Here is a 19,180-nt window from a genome sequence, read left to right as displayed (position 1 = left end):
TAGGACGTGGTTGCTGGGTTGCTGGAGGTTTATAGGGCTTAGATGTTAAAGCCCTATGTAGGAGAGAGTCCTGGTTGGACTTCCTCCACCTCTCAGCTGCCTGCTCCACGTCCTTAGGCTCAAACAGATTTCTCCCCAAGATGGAAGAATGTCTGAGCCTGCTGATCTCGGTGTTGGGGACTTTCTGGTGGAACCTCTCAGACACCGCATCTCAATGCTTCAAGATGGTATTAGCCCACAAGTTCGAGACTAGGTGGGCTAGAAACTCGATGGTACGAGTGCCTGAGAGTAGAAATGTCACCATGGCTTTCCTGGTACTTTCCTTGGACAGGTCTTCAGATCGTAGCAGGATGCCTAGGGACCCTAGCCAGATGTCCAGCCACGATGTTGCCTGCATGGCACACTTCGCTACCTTCTCCTGGCTGAGGATCTCCGTAGCCGAGAAAGACACTTGCCGGGTGGAGTCTCGCTCAAGAGGGACTCCCCTGGTAAGCTCCTCCAAGGAATGGTGCAAAGGAAGAGCTAAACAAGTCTCCTCCATGATGTTGAAGTACCTCCTCTGATGGACACGAGGAGGCGGGAGGAGTTTGTTACTGGCGCTGACCTTATCCCTGGCACTCTTAACCCCTTGGGACCAAGGCAAAGCCGCACTGGCCCTAGAGGGTATCTGAGTACCAAAGACAAGACTCGGTCCAGGACTGTCTCCTTGCCCTCACGAGGAGGAATCTCTGGGTCCAAAAACCCATTGAGATTCCTCATAAGGGTCAGAACCTGCCAAAACGCGTGTTCTGACTCCTGAAGCTTCCCTCCTGAAGGGCTGGCAGCGAAGTCTCCTGTCCCCGAAGGCTCTTCTCGGGGGGACTCGTGGACATTCTCCGAGGGCTTGGCTGGCTCTGGTCTAATCCTGAAGATGACTTCGGAATCGTCTTGGAGTCCTTCGACTCTCTCCTGGGAGAGATACAGGACTCCAGCAGTGATGGTGGGAGGCTCTTCTCCACCCCTACCCGAGAAGACTTCTCTGCACGAGGTGGGGTTTCCCTCATTGGTGCGATGGGGGTATGCCTCACCTCACGGGACTCCCCTGAGGATGGAAAATCTTCGTCAGAAGGGGAGGGAGAGAAAGTCTGGGGGGGGGAGGAGGCCTTCCTCAAAGACTTCCGAGGAGTCAACTTCGCCCTTGGAGAAGTTACCACGTCCGCTACTATTCTCTTCCTCTTCAGGGAGTCAAAACTGCCACTGATTTATATCCCAGTTCAGAGAGAACAGGCTTAAAAGCCTGTACGATCGGTCTGACGAGGGACCCAAACCAGGGCTGCCGACTGACAGTTGCGCTGTCAGAAACTCCCTCTGGGGGAAGGGGATTGTTCGATCCCTAGGAGGAGTTACCAAAGCAGGGTCGGCCTGAAAAGAAGAAGGCAAGTTCCTGGACCCATCCGGAGTTCTCCCTCCCTCCGGTGAGGGGGGGGGGGGGGGGGGGGGGGGAAGCAATGACAATGACCTAGCCGCGCGTCGTCCTGCAGCCTTGCACGTGGGATCGCGCTGGCGCTCACGCGATGGAATTCTACCTAAATCGCGCTTGGGCGATTGCTCGCGCGCGTAGGCGATGGCGAGGGGCGCATGTGGGCGCGAGGGCGAGCGATGGCGCGCAGGTGAGACCGCGTGGGCGATTGATGGCGTGCAGGGGCGCGTTCTGGTGTCTGCAGCGGCACGCAGAAAGCTGAATTAGCGCTCACGTACGCGAAGGCGATTGTTCGCGCGCGGGCGCACAGGATCACGCTGAGCCCGTGCTGGCGATAACGTTGGGCGCGCGCGCAGGGGAAATATCCCTTTCGCGCGGGAGCGCATGAGGGCGCACATCCTCAACAGCAACAGGCGGGCGTGTGTGGGCGCACGATGGAGACTGCGCGCGATGGCGCGTAGGTGAAGAAAGGCGTGCGGGCGAGCGCTGGCAAGCAGGGGAAGAGATTATCTTCCCCTTTGCGCCCAGATCCGAAGATCGTGGACGCGTTGGAGATCGTTGGCACGCAGGAGATCGTTGGCGCGCACGCGATCGCTGGCGCGCAGGCGAGCACTGGTGCGCATGGCGCACATCAGGATGAGGGCGCGCTGGCGGACAGTAGAGCGCTGACGCACTGGCGCACTGTAACAGGATCTGGAACAGGCGAGTGCTTGCGCGCTGGCGCGTAGAAGATCGATGACGTGCAGGGGATACCTGGCACGTAAGGGACTTAGTCTCAATGAAAGAAAGTCCCTTGTGCCCCAAAGGGACCGATGCCCGTTTGAAAACAGTATTCGTGGGTGCCCACAGCGCATCAGCGGCCAGGAACAGGCAGGTCAGCAGGTCTGGCGGGTGGAAGGTCGGCATGTCCTTTGCAAGGACGACCTTCCACCGAAGGAGATCGCGAACGATCTGCGGAGAGGTCCAGGGATGTAGTTGGCAGGGTCGGTGATCGACGATGAGGTTCCTCTGCGACGGACTGCGGGGATGACGAGCCGAAGAGGCACCTCCTAACACCCTTGTGAGGCGAAGGAAGTCCTCTACAGTGAAGAGGAAGGCGGGCTTTGCGCCTTATACGCCCTCTGGGGGCCGTGGGGTCAGCAGGCTGACCAGCAGTCCTCCGAAGAGGAGTCTCTGTCAGTGAACTCTCCCAAGGGGGAGAATCACCAGCAGGAGAGACCGTTGGACTTAGTTCCTCCCTCGAAGGATGGTCGGAAGGGGGAACCAAGCCTTCCGCTACATCGGCAACATCAGGAGCAGAGGTTTGAAACAACTCCTCAGAAGCCTCTGCCACAACGACGTCGACGATAGACAGAGGATCGACCTCTGCTAAAGCAGCGATTGTTTGACAGCTACTCCCAATTTGATCATGTCAAACAAGGCTTCCTTGGAGGGCAAACCCTGAAGCTCCAAGGAGGCCCAAAGCTGCAACAAATCATGGTTAGTCACATTAACATGAGATTCAATATCCTCCCCCGGGGGAGGAGGAGGAGCTGCCTCGCTATGGGAGGCAGCCCCCTCTCCCAAATCCAGAGATCGGTCAACAGAACTGCAGCCTACGCTACCACTCGACAGTTTCTCGGAAGAAACCAATCGAGTGGGAGCTTCGGAGGAGGTTATGAGCACGGAAGAAGAGCCCTTGGGTTTTTCTCCTTTCAAAGAAATCTTCGAAGGAGAAATATCCCGCTTGGACTTCTTCCGGCGCCGGGAAAACCTCTCCCACTGGGAGGTAGACCACTCCCTACACTCACCACATACGTTACTCTTATCACACCGCTGGCCCCTACAGTAAGGACACAAGGTGTGTGGGTCCGTTTCGACCACCGACATATAAGTTCCACAAGGGTGGTCAGGTAAACCGGGACACTTCCCCATCGCAGAGGCCAACTTCACAAACACTCTGTCAAAGAAAAAGCAAATAAAAGATCAGGTAAATGGCTGTCAGAGAAGGCGAGGGTGACAGCGGACAAGTCCGTCTAGCACCCGAGCCGAGAGCAAAGTGAGCTCAGCACATGTGTGTGAGTGGGGGGGGGGTAGCAAGCTACCCTCCCTACTACACCCCTGCTAACTAGCGGTGGGGTAGTAAACCCTAGTTAAAATTTTAATGGCTCGTCATTTCAGCTACGCCGAATGTAATTACACATATTAAATAGCGTGGTTTGTATTTCAGTTACGGAACAAATTACTATATTATCACAGTAACAGATGAAAGAGGAATGAAAATAAAGAATTATAAAAGCAAAGCTTGCATTAAATAATGTATTTGAATAAAGTAGCATTCCATAGTTCAGAGACTGGCTAAAAATTCAAAAGCAGTCATCAAAAATATAACTGAATAAATAAAGGAAAGTTTACTCCTTATTCCATTCCCTTTATAAGGTCTTAAACAGAATTAAAACATAAAAAAATAACTTTTTAAAATGAATAAATTAAGAAATGGAATTTTAATAAAAAAAATTTTCTATAATCACTTAATGTTCATTCTGCTTTGTCCCTAAAAGAGACATAATCGGAAAAACTGAAAATTTCCCATTTTTTCCTTCGAGAGACCAGGCCCTCTGCCCACCTTGGCACCATTACAAAAAAGGGTTTGTATGATTTTATTTAATTTTTTTTTTTTTTGGGGGGGTGCAGATTTAAGCTATTTGTTCTAATCCAGTCTTTATATATTATCTCAGAATTTTCATTTGGTTTCAGACTGGCACAATGCCCTCCTCTCTTTTGGGCTCATATAGTAGTCGAAAAATGCTGAGTTCACATCCAGAATTTGATTCTTTGTAGCTTTTGATGCTCTTTGTCAACACTGCCATCATCAATCCAAAGTCTGAGCGGACAGTTGAAGAACCACTCCCAACAGACACGAAAGGAGAAAGAGCATGAACCAAAAGCTGAAGATCTAAGGGTTCTATCCTCTTGGCCTTGCACCACTTAACGAACATCGTCCATTTGGATTGGTAGACAGCCGTGGAAGATTTTCTTAAGTAAAGGGACATCCTCTTAGCTGTCTTAGACGAGTACCCTTGTCCTTTCAGGAGGCACTGCATAACCTCCAGGCGTGAAGACGAAGGGATTGCAGGTTTTCGTGAAACCTCTGAAAGTGTGGCTTGTCGGAGAGAGGCGACGGAGGGAGAATGGCGAGGCTTTTTAGGTCTGCGAACCACTCTCTCTCTCCGGCCACCAAGGCACTACCAAAGTAATTTTTAGGTTGATTGCCGTCCTCACCCTGTTGAGGACTTGTCTTATTAGGGAGAAGGGTGGGAAGGCATAGACGTCGAGACCGTCCCACCTGTGTTCAAAGGCGTCCTCCATTGCTGCTTTCGGGTCTGGGACAGGAGGACAGAATACGGGGAGTTGCGCGTTCAACCTTGTTGCAAACAGATCCATTACCGGGGATCCCCACATCTGAATGACGTAGCTTGCCACTTGTGGATGCAGGAACCACTCTGTCGCCAATACTTGTCCCACTCTGCTGAGGCCGTCTGCCAGGACGTTCTTCTTCCCCGGAATGAATCTTGCCGTCAGGTTGACTTCCTCCTTTTCTGCACACTTCAGGACCTGTAGGGCAAGATCGCACAACTCCTTCGACTTCAGTCCTCCCTCCTTCTTTACATATGCCACCACGGTTGCATAGTCCGACATCAGAGCCACTGAGTTCCCTTTCAGATCCTTCGTGAAGTGTTTGCAGGCTTCTTGGACCGCCCTCATCTCCGGACATTGATGTGTAGGGACTTTTCCTTTTCTGTCCATCTTCCCTTCGCTGTCTTTTCCCGAAGATGTGCACCCCATCCCTCCTTCGAATGCGTCCGTAAACAGAAGGATTTTCGGAGGTTCGGTGGACAATGGCATCCCTTTTAGTGTGTGTGTCTGATCCTGCCACCACTCTAGAGTTTGCCTGGTTTCCTGAAGAACTGGAACAACTTTGTCTGAGGAACTTCTCTGGTTCCAATTCTCTTTTAGATTCCATTGAACTAATCTTAGGTTCTGCCTCCCGTGTGGAACTAGCTTCTCTAGGGACAACAGATGTCATACCAACCTCTGCCAATCCTTCGCCCTTCTGGGATGTCCTAGAAGGAAGGGACGGAGAACTTAGTCCAGGTTGTTCAGCCTGTCTATAGATGGAAAAGCCTTGACCTGTAATGATCCAGCACTATTCCCAAGTAAGTCATCCTGTTGGTCGGGATCAACTGAGATTTCTCCAGGTTGACTGTGATGCCCAGATTTTTGCATAATTGCAGGTCTTCGCCCTGTTGCTTCAAGACTTCCTTTGAGGACGAAAGGAGTAACCAGTCGTCCAGGTATCGGATTAGACGAATCCCCCGTTCGTGGGCCCATACGGAGACTGTCGTAAACACCCTCGTGAATACCTGGGGCGCCGTGGAAAGTCCGAAGCACAGGGCCTTGAACTGCAAAACCTGGGCACCCCACTTACACCCGGAGAAACTTCCTGCTTGCTGGGTAAATAGGAAACTGGAAATAAGTGTCCTTGAGGTCTATGGATATCATAAAGTCTCCCTCCTTCAAGGACGCCATGACTGTTCTTGGGGTGTCCATTTTGAAGGTGGTCTTCCGAATATACTTGTTGAGGGCTGACAGGTCTATTACTGGTCTCCACCCTCCTGTCGCTTTCTTTACCAAGAACAGGCGACTGTAGAACCCTGGACCCGGAAAATTCACTGTCTCCAAGGCTCCTTTCTACAACATTGTGGAAACTTCTTCGTCCAGTGCTGTCCTTTTCGCCGGGTCCATGGGAACCAACCAGTCCGCCTGACTTGCTGGAATCAGCGGAGGCGGGTCTTCCAGAAATGGAATCCTGTAGCCTTCCTTCACTACCGTTACTGTCCACGGATCTGCTCCGTGGAGCTTCCATGCTTGCCAAGAGAGTCTGAGGCATCCCCCTACCTGAGGCTTGGGCAGGGGAGGGGGGCCTCTCGCCTTATCTTCTACGGGCTGACCAGCCTGCCCGTCGTCTTCTGGAGGATGAGTACGCACTCCTGTAGGTTGGAGGAGTTGAAGAAGGTCCCCTTCGGGAGGGATTCACTGATTGGGACCATTGTCCTGAGGAAGGTTCTCACCTTCCTTGCGTTGGGGCAGATCGCGAAGTCGAGGGCGCTTCTGCCACAGGTCTCCTGAATACGGGTCGTCTCGCCAACTGTGGCTTATGTATGGCGAATTCCCTCTTTTTAACCATCTTTTCCGCCAGCTCTTCTGCCTTTTTAGTTGGGATAAGGTGTTCTTCCCATACGGAGATGTTCCGCAGGGCTCTAACTTCCCTGTCGGGGATTTTCACTGGCAGGTTCTTAACCAAAGCGTCTCTTCTCCTCAGTACCCGGTTCGCGGAGAGAGCCAAGGACTGGAACGTCAGAAACTTCAGGGCACGGCTACCTGATCCCAACAACTCGTTCAGAGCCTCACGTTTGGCCGGCTCCATCGAGTCTGTTGGAATCTGAGTGCCCACTAATGTGGTGGCCCACCAATCCAACCACGAGGCAACGTTGACCAGGTCCTTTGACATCTCCTCCATCATCACGGACTCGGACTGGGAGAAGAAGGTGGGAGCCGATGACGCCCTTTTGTCGGAGTAGCCTTGGCATAGGATGTTCAGTGCCTCCTCCATCTTGCTTGCCCCGTGCGGTCTTCCTTCCAACGTATAATATTTGCTTTGGGACTTAAGTCCCTGCAAGAGCTTAGCCGCACTATAGCTTTTACTAGAGTCACTATTGCGGGCTATAACCTTGTCAATGTGGATTCTGCCTACCCCCACGTCTCTGGCCTCCGGAAGGGCTAACGAGGATTTCTTCTGAGTGGGTGCTGCTAAGAACTTGTTTAAACCGGAGGTCCACACTTCCTCCTCTTGTGGGACGGGCTCCACCAAATTGTTGTAGCCTCTGATCAAGGAGATCACCCTCCTATATGCGGAGTCCTCCGTCGGCAACGTAGTCTCATCGTCCACTTCCTCCGTCCTACGCTGGGGAGAGGCATGATCACGGGCACCTCCGCTTGGACGGGACCCTCGGTTCTTCCTATCCTCTTCGCCGGCAGGCTCCTTCTTCCTCGAATCCCTCGACGAAGGGACGGGCTCCTCCGTGAAATAGTTCGACGGAGGAGCTCGTCCTCGTCTAACATCTCGATGGGGAGACCTGTCGAGGCTGCCCGTCCTAGGAGACGACTCCCTTCTCTGGGTGGATTGAGTGGCTCTAGGACGGGACTTATGCCTACCAGACGAGGCCCTTCGCTCATCGGCTGACGCCATAGCGAGGCTATTGGAGGCCCTTCTAGGAGGACTGTCTCATGCTCGCTTGGCTATCAAGCTCGAGGTCTTTGTCAGGTCCATCAGCTTGTTGTCTGGAACGAAGACCCATGTTCCTTGCGGAGAACTAGGTCTCCTGCTCTTACTTGGAGGTGAACGAGAGCTTCCTCTCCTGTCTTTAGATCCTGTGGGAGACCGCGAAGGGGAGTTCCTCCTCACAGATCGATCTCTCTACCTGCTACGTCTCCTCCGACGTTCCTCACTTGCCTGTGTACCTCGACTGCGTACCGGACGGAGGCTTCTTGGGACTACGTCGTACTCCAGACGTAGAAGGCTGCAGAAAACTCTCTGGAACTGCTGACGTAGGCGGCACCAACGATGACGGATGAGCCATGAAGGGGAAGGACTCGCTCAGGCCCTCCTCCATATCCAACGGGGACCTCAGCGGAGTCCTTGGTACACCCCATGGCAGCGGATCTTCTTGCGGGGAATCCTCTCTACTGACGGCACCTTCCTGAGACATCCACCCAGGAATCTGGCGACGAAAAAGGCACATTATTATTCCACATGGGGTCCTCCACCGAGATGCGCTCCCCACGTGCGAGCGCAACGTCCCTCGGACCCCCACTAAACACACTTACAGGCACCTGATCCGCCATGAACATGGAAGAGTCACCCGCAACATCAATCCCCTGGGAAAGTGGCACCAACTTTTTCCCTTTCACCGACTTACCTCGTCCCCTACTCTGGGTAGGGGAAGAAGAAGGAACCTTACATGATCCCTCGCCCGCATACGTCGCAGGGGAAGACAAACTTGTTTTCCTTGGAGATCACTTCGTAGCCTTCTTCTTTATTCCAAATTTCACCCATTGGACCTCGCTCCAGCCATCACATTCCGGACACGTATCCGAAGGCGAACACGCTTTACCTCTACACGAGGTACACAAAGAATGGGGATCCACATCGGGCTTCGACAAGAAAGCCCCACACGATTTCCCGGCTCTAGGCCCAGGACAACGGCGAGCATGCTCCAAAGCACAACACAAAGCTCGCTAGACACAAGCACAAAGGAAAGAAAGCACTAAAACGCCAATAAAAGCACAGAAGAACGAAAGTAAAAGCACACAGCAATAGCACTAATCACTTGTAAAGAAAGTAAAGTCCATGTGGTAACCACGTGGTGATGAACACAAAGGGGGTCGCACTGAGAATTGAGGAGCGGTGCGTGATAACACGACGCGACCAGAAAACTTACTGGAGAAGACGACCTGGCTAACATGTGGCCTACCCTGGGCATTGCCCTCGGGTCACGTTTTCCCCCGGGCCTACCACTATAGAAAATGGGAGTAGGGTAAACTACACAAAACTCTGGTTGTTTGAGAGGAGGTTCCAGTAACTCCTAAGAAAGTGTTTCGAGGTAAGTCTCTGTGTCGGAACAAATAGCTATTTGGTGATAAAAATGCACCTTTGTATATACAGTAACATCTCTTGATAAGAAAGTTTCTGTAAACAAAAAATTCAGGAAACGAAAAGTTATACAAAGAGTTTTTCACCTCATATTACAAAAACCTCTCATGATACAAAACGAAATTAACAATGCAGCCGAGAAATAATTTTCAAATTTGAACGACGCAAAAATGTAAGCTCTCCACCATCGTCCTCCTCTCTCATTGTTTATCTCCCTACCCTGATACTAGTTACCACCATGAAGAATGAATGAATGATTTAAAGTTTTCAGGCATCCTGACATCTAAGGTCATTGACGCCGGTAACACTTAATTTATGTATACAAAAATTAAAAATAAAATAAAATAAAAAATTAAAGAGTATTCAATTAAAATCATAAAAATTAAATATTTTTCAGAAGACCTGCTTCTGAAAGAAATCTAAAAATGCCACTTGCATGGGAGGACACATCATTTCCAAGAATCTTGGCAAGGATGAACCTGCCACCCTCACCTCGAGCCTCAAACAAATATCTATTCCGCAAGATGTTATAATTGGGGCATTCGGTCAACAAATGCCTTAATTTTAGAGGTACTAAACAGTTGTCACAATACGGTTGGTGTTGGCCCTTTAGCAGAAACTCATGTGTCAACCGAGTGTGACCAATACGCAGACGACAAAGAGACGTCTCCCATTTTCGGAGAATCATATTATACCTCCAAGGAGATATGTCATTTCTTACTTCCCTCATTTTATTGCCATTTTGACTATCCCATTGCTGTTGCCATTTATTGCAAACCAATTTCTTGATGTCAGGTAAGAAATCATTACAGGGAATGGGATACCTTCTTGGCAGCAACTCGGATGCAGCCTCCTTAGCCAGTGAATCTGCCTTCTCATTCCCACACACACCTACATGTGCTGGAACCCAACAAAATTGAACTGTTATACCTCTCCGTCCAATAAGGAAAAGCCATTCTAAAATCTTTAAAACTAGAGGGTTATTAGAATTAAAAACTTCCATAGCTTGAAGGACACTCCTTGCATCACTAAAAATTGTAAAATTACCCTCCTTCTCCAACGCTATTTTCTCAATAGCGGTTAATATGCCATACAGTTCGGCAATAAATATGATAGCGGTCAGAGGAAGTGCACCTCTATAATTAAAACCATTACTATGTACTCCAAAGCCAACGCCAGCATCAGATTTGGAGCCATCAGTATAGATAAAAGTTGATCCTCTATGTTCTTTAACATGTTCATTAAAAAGAGACCTGGCTTCTATGTCTGACATATTCTTCTTATCTCCAATAAAATATTTACAAAAAGATATCTCTGGTAACTTCCATGGAGGCGTTGATGATACCTTGAATGGAAGTACCTTATTTCTAATTATATCCAGACTATTTAATAATCGTTTCACCCGAAAGCCATAAGGTTGAGGAGATTTTGGGTGCAACTCAAAGTATGATGCGTGTCTTACAAGACTTGCAGTCTGAAAGGCTAGAGAGTTAGGGAGTCTTTGCAATTTAAACCAATACCGAAGAATGGAAGACATTCGGTAAAGGTCTAGAGGTAACTCTCCAGCATCAACAAGGAGACTTGGGATAGGCGAGGTTTTAAAGCTCCAGTAGACAATCTAATACCTGCATGATGTATCGAATCTAATATTTTTAACCGGCTTGGGTGGCTGAAGAATATACCTCACAACCATAACTAATTTTGGAAAAAATCAAGGCCTTGTATAATTTTAAAATAGTATTGCGGTCTGCCCCCCATGATGTATGGGACAATACTTTTAAGATATTCAGAGCTTCAACACATTTAGCTTTTAGCGCTTTTAGGTGAGAAACCCATGTTAGTCTACAGTCAAATATCAAACCTAAAAATTTGGTTTCCGATACACATGGTATCCGTTGACCTTTAATGTATATATCCGGGTCTGGATGTACTCCCCGGATACGACAAAAATGGACAATGGTAGTTTTACTTGTCGAGAACTTAAATCCATTCATGTCAGCCCACTGGATAATTTTATCAATAGAGAGTTGGATTTTTCTCTCAACCATTGCCATTCTAGTGCCAGCAAATGATATTGAGAGATCATCCACAAATAATGTTGAGAGAACATCCTGGGGAATTGCTGAGGATATCCCATTAATTGCTAGTGCAAAAAGGGTTACACTCAGCACACTACCCTGAGGAACTCCTTCTTCCTGGCACTTACTCTCTGATAGAGCTTCCCCAACTCTCACTTGAAAAACTCTATGTGAAAGAAATGCCTGAATAAATAGTGGCAGCTCTCCTCTCAATCCCAATTCATGAAGGGTTTTAAGAATACCATATCTCCATGTGGTATCATATGCCTTTTCAAGGTCAAAAAATACTGTAACATGGTGCTGTTTGGAAGCAAAGGCTTCACAAATAGAAGACTCAAGTCGTATCAACACATCATTCGTTGAGTGCATTTTTCGGAATCCACATTGAATCGGTGATAAAATACTTTTCTTTTCAAGGTACCATATCAGCCTTGCATTGACCATCTTCTCCATGAATTTACATAAACAAGATGTCAATGCAATAGGACGATAGTTTGCTGCTAAAAACTTGTCTTTACCGGATTTTAAAAAGGCTAAAATAATGGCTAGTTCCCAAAAACTTGGGTAACTATGATCATGCCATATTCTATTAATAATGCTTAAAATAAATAGCTTTGTATTAAAATGTACATGTTTAATCATTGCATATGGAATTCCATCGGGTCCAGGGGCTGTATCGTTGCAATGAGCAAGTGCGGAATCAAATTCTCTTTCAGTGAAAGGAGAATTATACGACTCTTCCCTTATTGCAAAATTTAAAATTTTCTTTTCTTCAGTCCTCCTATACTGGTGACCAGGGGCTCCTTCACACTTGCTGGATACATTTGAAAAATGATTAGCCAGGGCATTGCTAACTTCATTTGCTTCAGTTACATACTGGCCATTCACCTTCAACACTGGTGGTGGGTTGGGGGTGAATTTGCCAGCTATCTTTTTTACTTTCCTCCACACAGAAGATGGTGGTGATCTACTGTTAATGGAGGAAACAAAAGACATCCATGACTGGCGCCTTGCTTCTTTCATGGCACGACGGAACTGTGCTCTACATTTCTTGTACATAATTAAATTCTCATCAGTTCGGAGTCTACGCAATCGTGTTAGAGATCTTCTTGTGGCTCTGTGGAGTGCAGTTAGTTCTGAAGACCATCACGGGACTGGTCGTCGTTTGAATAACCCTGTTGTTTTGGGAATTGAATTGACTCCTGCTGTATGAAGAGTTTCATTCAGTAGGTCTATGGCATCATCAACACTTTCAAACTGTTCTGGTCTCCCTTCGATTTCACTTAGCTCGGAAAATTTAACCCAGTTTGCCTTGTCTAGATTCCAACGTGGCGATCTTTGCAAAGGCGGACCCTTGTTGGTGTTTATAATGATTGGTGCATGATCACTAGTATGCCAATCATCTAGTATCCTCCAATCAAAATCAAGAAGGCAGTTAGAGCTTGCAATTGAAAGGTCAATGCATGACAAAGTACCTGTCTGAACATGGAAGTGTGTGGGCTCTCCTGTATTAAGGAGTCACACATCCTCATTCTCCACAATTAATGAGATAATATTGCCCCTTGTGTTTGCTAAAACATCACCCCATAAAGGATGTCTACCATTCATATCTCCCAGTAAGAGAAAAGGTTGAGGGAGTTGTTGAATGACCTCTGCTAAATCATCATATAAAATATTATCACTTGGAGGTAAGTACAGAGAGCATATTGTATATTTTCTCCCTATATCAATTTGTACAACAACTGCCTGCAGGGTTGTACGTATAGACATGGGTATTTGGGGAACATCTCGACGAATGTACATGAGACTTCCACCATGGCTCCCTGCTTGATGATTATATGGTGTTCTATAGCTAACATACTCTCGAGGACTAGGAGTGTTAGAATCAAGCATACTTTCCTGTAGACATACAATTATGGGGGAATGCTCATGAATTAGGAGCTTAAGTTCTTCATATTTCGCCCTCAAACCCTGACAGTTCCATTGCAAAATGGAGGAGAAAACTATGGATTATTTCTGGAAGACATCTTGGATGAGGTCTTCCCATTAGCAGTTTTTAATCTAACATTATTACCTGTAGGTTTCTTCAGAGGTGGTCTTGTTATGTTGGGTTTTACGTTGGTGTTTTTCTTTGTATCTTTTTTATCTATTTGTTGAGGGGGATGGTGGACCTCAACTTGAATTTCTGATTTATTTAAATTATCTTCTGGTTGATCGGCAACATCAACAGACAAAACATCATATTTATTTGATGTCATAATTCTAGTATTTCTTATGGAAGGGGGTGAGAGAGATGGAGGTCTCTCTCTTTTACGATTAGTAGGTTGTGAGTTACCAGGTTTTTGTACCTTCCCCACTACAGGTACACCTGATAACTTGGTGTCAGGTGGAATCTCCATTAAATCAGGCAAGGATATGGCCTGGGAGATGTTAGTACTATCTTTTGTAATGGGGGACAAAGGTTTGATAGTGGTGGGCAATGTCTTTTGGTTGATACTCAATGATAAATCTTTAGGAGGAGATGTTCTTGTCTTATGCAGCACTTTATCAACAGATGGTGAATTCCTTTTTCTAGAACTACCTACAGTAGTAGGTGGGTGAGATGATTCCCGAGGAACTTTTTCTCCTGTTCTTAATGTCTTTGCGTAAGTATTAGATTTATTTAATAATCTCTTGGCATGCCCCACGCTTACATGTTCAATAATTGATTTATTGAGGGCAGCCTCTTCTAACTTATAAAACTGGCAGCTCCTATCATTAGATTTATGATTAGAGTTGCAGTTTAAGCACCTTGCCTCAAATGTACATTCCCCATGGTAAATATTGGAGCAAGTATTACAAATTCTTTCACTATTGCAAACTTTGGAAGGATGTCCAAATTTAAAGCAATTATAACATTGCAGTGGCTTTTGCTTGAAAGGTTGAACTCTGATCCTTTCGTTTTCTATGTCTATGTGGGAAGGTACATCGGCATCCTGGAAAGTAAGAACAATCATTGATGTTCCAGGTACTTTATGTACTTTCCACACTGATAGAGGACACATTGTCAATATCTCTTCTTCAGTAAATTCATACAGATCCCTATTAAAAACCACTCCCCTTCCATAGCTAAAGTTTAGATGGGGTTTGATGTCCAATTTTATATCATCATTTACTGTCTTCAAATTGGACAGTATAACAGACTGTGTGTATGACTTGGCCTTTATCAAGTAACTCTTCTTACCGAATCGAGATATATCTCCAGGTGCGATTGTACCTACCTTCCTTTGAAGAAATTTGCAGACCTTGAAATAATTTTCCGTACCTCCTACAAATTGAGCAAGAAGCCACATTGGTGGTTTTGGCTTTCTTTGGGATGGCATATCCGCCTCTATATCTTTATCAGCCCAGTCTGCTGGTCTGTAGACATCCAGATCTTTAGGTGCCCCATCACACAGAGCACCCTTAACACTCATATTACCTACTTTAATATCAACAATATTACGGCTTGCATTAAATGCTTCCTCATGACAATTAAATGATAACCAAGATTCCCAATTATCATCTTGAAGTTTCATTCTAATTTCTTTTATTAATCCATAACACTCAAATATTTTATGTAGCATATCATAATTAGTTTCTAATGGGATTTGGGTAATGTGCAGGACATTCAATTTTCCTGTGTTGCCCAAATTACCCTTTTTCCGAGTGTTTAAAGAATAGTAATTTTTAGTTCCTACGTCGTCAACGGAGTTTACTTTAAATGAATTGCCAAAGGTCGTCAACAGTGCCCGGGGCGAGTCAGCATATCCAGGGGAGGTGGGGTCATTTTCACAAGATTCCATCATAAAAAAGAAGAGAGAAGAGTGATTTTTTGAAGTTTGATTTACCTGCTTGAGAACATTAAGGCATCACATGTTGGGAAGGAAATTTACACTCTCCACTACCGGCACAGTGAGAGTATACTTCCCAGGTGGTCCACTCCATACCCTACCCGAAGGATAGCATCAAAACAGATATAGAGGCACAGGTGTAAGCTGAACCTGCCTGTTAGGACTGAGACCAAGAAACTATGGAATCATCCTCCCCATATCTGTAATGACGGGCTTCCGGCCAAAAGCCGAGAGTCCTACCCCAAGCGTTGGATCCCCCTGGATTCCGAAGACCCAACACTTGAGAATAGTTCCGCCAAAAAGGTCCAAACCATCTTCGGGATGGCTGAGATCATCCAATACTCTCATATATAGCTTTGAGCACAAACACCTCCCAACCGTGACACCTTTCCCATTCATCAAAGCAGGCAGCAATACCGAATGTAGAAACATCCGCCCAAGTGGCAATAACAGATGTAGAAACATCCATGCCATAAAAAGAGAAAAAAAAATAATAAACACACATATATATGTAAATATATACACATACATATGGGAAATTTTACTCATAGGGTTGGGACAGCAACATGAAGGAAAGTTTATAATATTAGGAGAAGGTTGAAGCCATATAAAGAGGAAGAAAAAGATGAAAGAGAGAAATTTAGATTCGAACTGGGGGAGCAATTTCCCCAAGTTCGAGAGCCCTCTTGCCCGTCACCAAGATTCAGCACGGGAATGAAATGCCGTGCTGAAGCTCAATGACTTCATCAAGGCATTCTCTCATTAAGAGGGCCACCATGAAGATCCTGCTTTCCTATTGGTTGGCATCTTTCCCATCATGTATCTACGTATCAACGTTCCTTGACCATTTCATTTCGGCAGCACTATCATTCACATTGAATTTATGTTGGTGATTTAGCTTTCATACTTATAGTTACCCTACTGCATAACTCAACTCTTAATTCTATAGCCATGGGTCCCAAGAATGTTGCTGATTTTCAAGAAAAGAAGAAGAGGATGATTTCTATGGAGACGAAGCTTGAGATAATCCAGAAATATGAGGCTGGCATGCAGTAGAGGGCTTCCCCACCGCTCATTAGTAATTATAGAAACCTCGTAATTAATTTTGACAGCCGTGTTCCAGCCGAGCTGAAAACATATTCCTATTAAAGGATGAAAGGTTTTACTTATTTAGAGGTTTAAAGGCTACTTGTGAATGGCAGACGCAAGGGAAAGTGACATTGTCCTATCAAGCAGGACAATGCCTTAGAGACTAACTATACATACATATGATCAGTGCCCAAGCCCCCTCTCCATCCAAGCTAGGACCAAGGAGGGGCAGGTAATGGCTGCTGATGACTCAGCAGATAGACCTATAGGCTCCCACAAATGCCCCCAAACTTAGCTCACATGGATGGTGAGGTTGCAGTGACCAAAGAAACTATAGAGTTTGAGCGGGACTCGAACCCCAGTCTGGCGTTCACCAGTCAGGGACATTACCACATCGGCCACCACAACCCTTTGTATAGGAACAAAGATATTTTTGGTGTTACCTCTTCGATATACTGTACTAAACATAGTAAGAAATGGATCTATAAATTTTGGACACAAGACCTGGCACTGAGGCCTGATAAGTCTTTTTACTACATACTGAAACTAGGGGAAACACTGCAGTTGAATTAATAAGACTTATAAAACTTAAGGGGACCGTCCGCCATTTTTTTTCCTAATGATCCAAATTACACAATTTCTATATATGTTTTAGACACATATAATACCTTCATCATATAAAAATTTCAAGTCATTTGATCAAAAACTTTTGGATTTATGAGCAAAAATCATTATTTAAAAAAAATATTTAGGTACATTTTTCCCCACTACTATAATACCAATTGTATTGAAACTTATACCACAAAAACTACTCTAACAACCGAACAATTCTGTCAGACAGAATTTTGATTTTCCTTTCTGTTTTTTTTTAATGAATTTTTATTTTTTTTCCTCGTCTAGACGGAAAATAATCGTGAAAAAAAATGTAAAACGAAAATCAAAATTTTGTCTGACAGAATTGTGGAATTTTTATTCTTCTTTTCAACGATATCTTTTTCTCTAATATCGAACAACAAATAAGTGAGAAAAATGTACCTAAGTGGGAATAAGTATGTTTTTGAGTTATGAGCTCCCAAAGATTTGCAGCAAGCTTTCGCTTCTTTTCTAAAAGAAATCAAGATAATATTATTATGATAACTTTTATTGTTCATTCCTACATAAATGCACCCTAAAGGAGGTATTTGAACCCTCAGTTTACTATTCCTATGTTATGAGTTGCCAGCGATCTCTAATTGTTGCCAGTGTTTTAGTTAGCAGGTTTCAGCTTTGTACTCTTATCCATGTTTCCCTCTTTCTTGGTTCTTTTTTCTTGTTCTCCACTTACTTTTTGTTCTTTCTATCACCTTATGTAACATTGGCATTGCTATAAAATTCCAGAGGACGTTGTGAAAGCACAATCAACATACGAACTTCAAGTAAATAAACACATGCATTATAATTTCTATATGTCTTTGGAAACTTTGTGATTTTTTCGTAGCAGGTAGTTTTCATTCACCTACCCTCTACCAATGCCTTTCATTTCTGCCAGAGGTACGAGATTTCGAAACATGAGAGAGAGAGAGAGAGAGAGAGAGAGAGAGAGAGAGAGAGAGAGTTGAACATTGTTATTATAGTATTTGTATAAATGGGAGTTTTTAATAATTGGAGAGAGAGAGAGAGAGAGAGAGAGAGAGAGAGAGAGAGAGAGAGAATAAGTATATTTTACAAGGGTATACGAACAAATGAAAAAGAGATTCATTCTATTATCTAATAAAAGGATGTACAGAGAGAGAGAGAGAGAGAGAGAGAGAGAGAGAGAAGTACTTTTTACAAGGGTATACGTACAAATGAAAAAGAGATTCATCCTATTATAAAATAAGATGATAGAGAGAGAGAGAGAGAGAGAGAGAGAGAGAGAGAGAATAAGAATTTTTGCAAGGATATACGAACAAATGAAAAAAGAGATTCATTCTATTATCTAATAAAAGGATGTACAGAGAGAGAGAGAGAGAGAGAGAGAGAGAGAGAGAGAGAGATACAAGTATTTGTATAAATAGCAGGGGTATATAATTCGAGAGAGAGAGAGAGAGAGAGAGAGAGAGAGAGAGAGAGAACTACGCATCTGTCAAACTCAGTCTTGCAGACGACGCCATAAGGATGACGTCATCATTTAAAGACCGCTATTTTCATTGTTTGGAAAAATGATTGACTATTTGTTCTTTCTACAACCTTAGGTAACATTGGCCTTGCTATAATGTTCCCGAGGGCGTTGTGGAAACACAATGTACATACGAACTTCAAGTAAACAAACGCATACATTATAACTTCTATACATCTTTGGCATCTTTGGCTTCTGTTTTCTTGTTCTCCACTTACTTTTTGTTCTTTCTATCACCTTATGTAACATTGGCATTGCTATAAAATTCCAGAGGACGTTGTGAAAGCACAATCAACATACAAACTTCAAGTAAATAAACACATGCATTATAATTTCTATATGTCTTTGGAGACTTTGTGATGTGTTCGTAGGTGGTAGTTTTCATTCACCTACCCTCTACCAATGTCTTTCATTTCTGCCAGAGGTACGAGATTTCGAAACATGAGAGAGAGAGAGAGAGAGAGAGAGAGAGAGAGAGAGAGAGAGAGTTGAACATTGTTATTATAGTATTTGTATAAATGGGAGTTTTAAATAATTCGAGAGAGAGAGAGAGAGAGAGAGAGAGAGAGAGATAAAAGTATTTGTATAAATGGCAGTGGTAAATAATTCGAGAGAGAGAGAGAGAGAGAGAGAGAGAGAGAGAGAGAGAGAGAGAGAGAGAGACTGTGCACCTGTCTAACTCAGTCAGGCAGACGACGCCATAAGGATGACGTCATCATTTAAAGACCGCTATTTTCATTGTTTGGAAAAATTATTGACTATTTGTTCTTTCTACAACCTTAGGTAACATTG

The 19,180-nt window shown here is 45.1% G+C and overlaps 1 protein-coding gene across 1 annotated transcript in view; it reads right to left on the bottom strand.

The window, feature by feature from the left end:
* LOC137619508 (protein SHQ1 homolog) overlaps nt 1-19,180 on the bottom strand; it is a 183,787-nt gene that overhangs the window by 70,909 nt on the left and 93,698 nt on the right. The gene's annotated exons all lie outside the window — the stretch shown is intronic.

This window comes from Palaemon carinicauda, chromosome 26 (assembly GCF_036898095.1).
Source record: "Palaemon carinicauda isolate YSFRI2023 chromosome 26, ASM3689809v2, whole genome shotgun sequence".
Classification (NCBI taxonomy): domain Eukaryota; kingdom Metazoa; phylum Arthropoda; class Malacostraca; order Decapoda; family Palaemonidae; genus Palaemon; species Palaemon carinicauda.
This window is presented reverse-complemented; position numbering and strand designations above follow the sequence as displayed.